Source organism: Arachis duranensis, chromosome 4 (genome assembly GCF_000817695.3).
Source record: "Arachis duranensis cultivar V14167 chromosome 4, aradu.V14167.gnm2.J7QH, whole genome shotgun sequence".
Taxonomy (NCBI): domain Eukaryota; kingdom Viridiplantae; phylum Streptophyta; class Magnoliopsida; order Fabales; family Fabaceae; genus Arachis; species Arachis duranensis.
In genome coordinates this window covers 81844971-81852078 of record NC_029775.3, presented here as the reverse complement: position 1 = coordinate 81852078, position 7108 = coordinate 81844971, and the positions used below count along the sequence as shown (strand labels likewise).

Genomic DNA, 7108 nt, shown 5'->3' with positions numbered 1-7108 from the left:
ATCATCTTGATACTTCATACATTTTCATTCCTTGTACCATTCAGGGGCACCCTAACAAACCCTCGAAAAGTAGTATAACTCTTCAAACTAGCTTGTGTAAGCAGCCACTGTCATTAATCCTTGCTTCAGTTGTAGTAGCTCCAATTCTTTAGCTTGTCTCGTAGAGTTCGGGAGGTATTTCCTGTAAAACTCCCCTCTAAACTGTGAGCTCTCTGCCACCAGTGTTGTGCTTCTCCATTAAACTGATATGCAGCGAATTCCACCAATTGATCTTCCAGTACATGTTGTGCTTGCATTTCTCTTTCTATCACCTGGAACCAATTATGGGCTTCCGTCAGATTAGTTAAACCCTTTAAGATTGGGGGATTGACCTTCAGAAAAGTCACCAAGGTGATCGGACCTCCCCCGGCTTGATGGTTTTCCGTTACTGCTCTCGTTCATTCTTTCTATGGTCTAGTTAGTAGCCATAGTATTTGCGTGCATAGCATTCACAAGAGTGGTCAGAGCAACCAAGAGCACGGCTTGGTTATCCGCTGATGCGTCTTCCCTATTTTCTCCCCGCATACGGGTTCGACCACGGTGATATCAAGGTGATCAGTTTCAATATTTCAAGTCAAGTGCTTCAGATTTCCAATAGTATACTCATGGACCTCATGCTAAAAATATCAATTAAATATCCTAAATAGCACAGGCACAAACTCAGAGTATACATTAAAGCATAAGCAGTCCATCCCTTAGGCTCACGAGTACGAACTACTCTGATACTATAATATAACACCCTAATTTTCAAGTCCTTATACTCGAGTCATAAGTTGATGATAATAAGGTGGTATGACTCAAGGTGGATTCATAATATGAATATAATTGAAAGGAATTATTAAACAAGAATCCCAAAAAGAAGTAAAATAAAATCGCAAATCAGGAACACTCACGTATCAATAAAAATGAAAGATAAAGCGCAAACAAAAAAAGGGAAATAAATAAAACCTTAAGGTAAAATAGAATAAAGGTAGGACATTATATATATATATAAGTAAATAGCCAGTAATCGCGACCTGCGACGTTTAGGTTGGCTAAGGTTACAAAAATAAAAACTAGTTGACAACAGTATTTTTCCTATCTCTCCCAAAACGTACATCAAGGCCTTTATAGGCAAGTTCCAAAAGAAATAAATACATAGATATAAGTTTTCCAAAATAAGTACGGAGAGATTCTAAACCATATATAAACAGAAGTCCAATGATCTTCGTCATCTCTCAAATGAATCGCAGCTCACTGTTGAGCACCAGAACTTGTATCTGAAAAATAGAAAATACATATACGGTGTAACAACCCTAGTTTTTGAAAATTAGATAATTAGTTATTTGTGATTTATTTTATTTGTTGATAATTTTATTTTAAGAAAATTATTTTACTAAAGGTAATTAAATGGAGTTTCATCATAATTGGAGTTTAAATTAATTAGAATTCTTATATAATCTTTATTAGATATTTGCTATAATTGAAATTATAATTTTGATAAATGAAAAATAAGAAATAATTGTATAATTTAATTTAAATAAATCCTATTCTGAATGAATTATGTTATTAATTTGAACTCCTAGAAATTATTTTATTAGAAATGATTAGATTGATATTTATAAATACTTTAAGTTTAAGTCAATTAATATTTATGCACAATTTTTATTATAATTAGTTATTTGATAAATAAAAGCAAAATTTTCTGGAATTCTCTATAAAACTAAATCGCGATATCGAATTAAAGGCTCAATAATAAATAGTTAATAAAGGAAAGCAGGTTGGTAACGCCTTACTTTCGGTACGATCATGACGTTCTGGAAGTTGGATCGTTACAACTAATAGAGTGGATCCAAAGTTTTACAAGCTTATGCTTTTCCCCTTTGCTATAAGGGACAGAGCTAGGTTATGGCTAGATTCTCAGCCTAAGGAATGCCTAGACTCTTGGGAGAAGGTGGCCAATGCATTCTTGACCAAGTTCTTTCCACCTCAAAAGCTGAGCAAGCTCAGGGTGGAAGTTCAAACCTTCAGACCGAAAGAGGGTGAATCCCTCTGTGAAGCTTAGGAGATGTACAAGTAACTGATCAAAAGGTGCCCTCCTAACATGATTTCAGACTGGACCATGCTAGGTATCTTCTATGATGGCCTTTCTAAGATGTCCAAGATGGCATTGGACCACTCTGCTGGTAGTTCACTCCACTTGAAGAAAATGCCTGAAGAGGCATAGGAACTCATTGATATGGTTGCCAACAACCAATTCATGTACACCTCTGAGAGGAATATTATGAACAATAGGGTGGCTCAGAAGAGAAGAGTCCTAGAGGTTGATACTCTGAATGCCATATTGGCTCAGAATAAGATCCTGACCCAATAGGTCAACATGATCTCTCAGCATCTGATTGGATCACAAGCTATAACTGAGAGCACTCAAGAAGCCTCTTACGAAGGAGATGCATAACCAGAACTCATGAGAAAATCATAGAGGTTCCCTTGAATGCCTGGTTACAGATTATAGAATCTGAAGAATACTCCTCCTCTAATGAGGAAGAGGAAACTTGAGAAGTGCAAGTTGCTCGGTACTTAGGAACTATGATGAAGCTGAATGCCAAATTATTTGGAACAGAGACATTGGAGGAATAACCTCCAGTACTCACCAAGGAACTCAATGCCTTGGTTCAAAAGAAACTACCTCAGAAGCTGCCAGATCTTGGACGCTTCCTAATTCCATACAGCATAGGGACAATTGCCTTTGAGAAGGCCTTATGGGACCTAGGGTCAAGCATAAATCTCATGCCTCTCTCTATCATGGAGAGGTTGAGAATCTTTGAGGTGCAAGCTGCCAAGATCTCATCAGAGATGGAAAACATCATCCTTGGAAGACCTTTCCTAGCCACTGCCAATGCCATAATTGATATGGCAAAGGGAGAGCTTATTCTGTAGTTACGGGAAGATCACATATTGTTCAAGATGCGTAAACCTAACTCCCTCCCTAAAAGAGAGAAAATTGTGCAACACTTAGTGTTCCAACCCTTTCTCTCTCTGTGCAAAGCTTTACAGAGTCCACAGACACCAAATCTAAGTTTGGTGTTGGGAAACCATCATCAAGCAATGAGAATGAAGGTACTAAGAAAAAGATACCTAAAGGCTGGAGGGATAAGAAAATCTCCACTGAAGGCTCTCACCTGACATGAGAGTTGTCTTCACAGATAGCCCAATTATTCTACACACTGTGAACGAGATCGTATCTCTAGAACTTGTGGAGCTCATCGATGAGAGCACAGGAAGGAAGTTCACTGTAAGGGGTAAAATTCTGAGTCCCTACCTATCTCCGTAAAGGATCTGATAGTCAAGCTAGTGACATTAAAGAAACGCTTGTTGGGAGGCAACCCAACCTTAATTATAATATTCATATTATATTTTTGTTATTTTCATGGTTATTTCCTTTTTAAAGTTTGTGATCATGTGCAGTCAGAACAGAGACAGAGACATTCAGAGATGGAAACAGAAATTCATGTATCTCTCAATTCTTTTTAAATAAAATTTTCTTTTAAATAATGGTGAGAGACATATGGAACATTTTATAACTTTAAGACATAGATAGAAATGATCATGCACTAAGAACAAGAGAACAAACAATAAAACATACAGAAAGCAGAAAAATAACATAAGGAAAGGTGATTAAGAGAACAAATCTACCTTAATGGTGGCGGCTAGTGCTCCTCCTTGAGGATCCAATTTCAATATCACTCCTATGTCTTTGTTGTTCTTTCCTCATAGCCCTTTGATCCTCTCTAATTTCGTTTAGGATGGTGAAATGCTCTTGATGCTCCATCCTCAACTAATTCATGTTAGAGCTTAATTCTCCCACGGAAGTCTGCCATTGATCCCAATAGCTTTGAGAAGGAAAATACATCCCTTGAGCATCTCATCTGATGTTGAGGCGGCTGCACAGGCTCATGTGCGTGGTCTCTAGTTTTCTCTATCCTCTTAATGATGGGCTTGTCATCCTTAACGAAGATGTCTCCTTCTATGACAATTCTAGCTGAATTGCATAGGTGACAAATGAGGTGAGGGAATGCCAACCTTGATTTGGTGGAAGGCTTTTTAGCTATCTTGTACAATTCTTGATGTATCACCTCATGTACTTCCACTTCACTCCCAATCATGATGCAATAAGTCATGATGGCTCTGTCAATGGTCACTTCTGACCGATTGCTAGTAGGGATGATAGTGCGTTGGACGAACTCCAACCATCCTCTAGCCACGGGCTTAAGGTCAAGCCTTCTTAGTTGAGTGGATTGCCTTGGGAATCCTTTTTCCGCTGTTTTCCTTCCACACAGATGTCTGAGAGAATTTAATCCAGTCTCTGATCAAAGTTAACTCTTCTAGTGTAAGGATGTGGATCTCTTTACTTCAAAGGCAATTTGAACACCAACCTCACACTTTCCGGGCTAAAATCTAAGATTCTCCCTCGAAGCATAGCGCTCCAATTCTTGGGATTTGGGTTTATACTAATGTCATGGTTTTTTGTGACCCATGCATTAGCATGTAACTCTTACACCATTATGATCCCAACCTCTTGGATGGGATTGGTTAGGACTTCCCAACCTCTTCTCTGGATCTCTCTTCAGATATCTGGATACTCATTGTTATTGAGCTTAAAAAGGACCTCAGGGATCACCTTCTTCTCTGCCACTTCTTCATAGAAGTGGTATTGGAGGGCTTTGGTGATGAATCTCTACATCTCCCAAGTTTTGGAGTTGGCAGCTACGGCATTTTCTTTCCTCTTTCTAGAGGGTTCTCCAACCTTAGGAGGCATAAGTGGTAATGGAAAGCAAAAAGCAATGCTTTTCCCATACCAAACTTAAAAGCTTTGCTCGTCATCGAGCAAAAATAAAGAAAAAAGAAGAATGGGGTAGAAAAAGAAGAAAATAGATGAAGATTGAGGGGGAAGAGAATTCGGCCAAGGGGGCTTTAGTTTGTGTATCAAAAGTGTGTGCTTGAAGGGTTAGAATGAAGGGTATTTTTAAGAGTGGGCTAGGATTTGGTTTGGTCATGGGTGGTAAAAATGGGAGGGAAATTTGATTTTGAAGTGGGTGGGGGTTGGTGGGATTTGTGATGGTTTGGGGGAAGTGATATGAATTTCATTAGGCTAGGTTTTATACGGAAGAGTGTATGGAGAAGTGTGAAAGTAAGTAGGGTAGGTTAAGATGCTATGGGTCCCACTGGTCCTGAGAGGCTAGGGTTTTCAGATTCATTGCCCTCTGCATGGGCGTTAAATGCCCAGCATTATGCCTATAGCTGGCATTCAATGCCATCTTTGCTGCCATTTGGGGCATTGAACGCCTAGCCAGTGCTCCCTGGCTGGCGTTCAACACCAGTAAGATTGCCATTTTGCGAATTAAACACCCAGGGTCTGCCCTTGGCTGGCGTTCAACGCCAGCAACACACTCCATCCAGAGTGTTTTCTTTTCACTACTTTTCCAGGGGTTACCTGAAATGTTGAAGTCAATCTTCGACGAGGTGTCCTAATGATAAACCACTATTTTATGGTTTATCTTGTGCTTAATTGAGTGGTTTTTATCGATCTTTCATACACTTATTCATACTAAATACATGGGTTTACATTTTCCTTCCTGATTTTGTGCTATGATTGAAAACATGCTTCTTTGGCCTTATATTTGCTAATATTAATCCTCTCTTATTACCATTAGATGCCTTGATATGTGTGTTAAGTGATTTCAGAGATTACAGGGCAGGAATGGCTTAGAGGATGGAAAGGAAGCATGCAAAAGTGGAAGGAATACAAGAAGCTGAAGGAACTGCGAAGCTGTCAGCCTGACCCTCTTGCACTAAAACGGCCATAACATGAGCTACAAAGGTCCAAATGACACGGTTCCAGTTGCATTTGAAAGCCAACATCCGGGGATGCAAAGTTAAGGGACGCAAACGCGTAAATGCCGCACCCGCGTCACATCTACGAATCTCAACCCACGCAAACGCGTGGACGACGCTTCCGCGTCACTTTCCCGTGACCTGTACGTACCAGATTTCGAAATTACCGATTTCTAGGTTGTTTCTGACTCAGTTTTTGGCCCAGAATGCATTGATTAGAGGCTATAAAGTGGGGGAATGCATCTATTCATAATCATTCAATCATTACTCACAATTTTTGGTTTTAGATGTAGTTTTTAGAGAGAGAGGTTCTCTCCTCTCTCTTAGGATTTAGGATTAGGATTCCTCTTAAATGATTTAGGATTTCAACTCTTCATCAGGTTCAATATTCCTTTTTACTTTATATTCCTCTTTTACTTTCAGATACTTTAATGCTTGTATTAGTTATGTTGCCTATTTGACTTATGAACCATTCATGTTAGGATTTTCTTTATTTAATATAATTTGAGATATTTTCAGATCTATGATTTGTTTCTTTTATTTATGATATAAATAATTTAGATTTTTCTACCTTTTGGCTCTGGTTGATTAATTGGTGACTCTTGAGTTATCAAACTCATTATTGACTGAAAATTGGAATTCTTCAAGAATTAATTCGAGTTCCACTAACTCTAGCCTTTCCCAAGAAAGACTAGGACTTGAGGAATAAAAATTAATTCATCCACTTAACATACCTTCATAGTTAGAGATTGACTTAGTGGGAGAAAAATCCAATTCTTATACCTTGCCAAGAGTTTTACCAGTTATTATTTTGACGACTTGTTATTTTACATTACTTGTTCAACTCTTTTGAAAACCCCAAAATATACCATTGCATAACCAATAATAAGAACACCTCCCTACAATTCCTTGTGAAGACGACCCGAGGTTTAAATACTTCGGTTATCAATTTTATCAGGGGTTTGTTACTTGTGACAATCAAATGTTTGTACGAAGGGATTTTCTGTTGGTTTAGAATCTATACTCACAACGCGACTATATTTTTACAAAATTCTTTACTAGCAAAAATTCTAACGTCAAAAGTGGCACCGTTGCCAGGGGAATATTGGTTATTATAAATATTTTTAAAAGAAAAAAATTTTAGATTTTTATTTTAAAATTTTTATCTTATCTTATCTTATTTTTCAAAATTCAA

General features: G+C 38.1%; 1 non-coding gene across 1 annotated transcript; it reads right to left on the bottom strand.

Annotated features, from left to right (window-relative positions):
* Nucleotides 1-2020: 2020 nt before the first annotated feature.
* Nucleotides 2021-2129, bottom strand: LOC127747353 (small nucleolar RNA R71). The gene has a single exon (XR_008009153.1). It is a non-coding gene; the product is annotated as a small nucleolar RNA R71 (small nucleolar RNA).
* Nucleotides 2130-7108: the final 4979 nt, after the last annotated feature.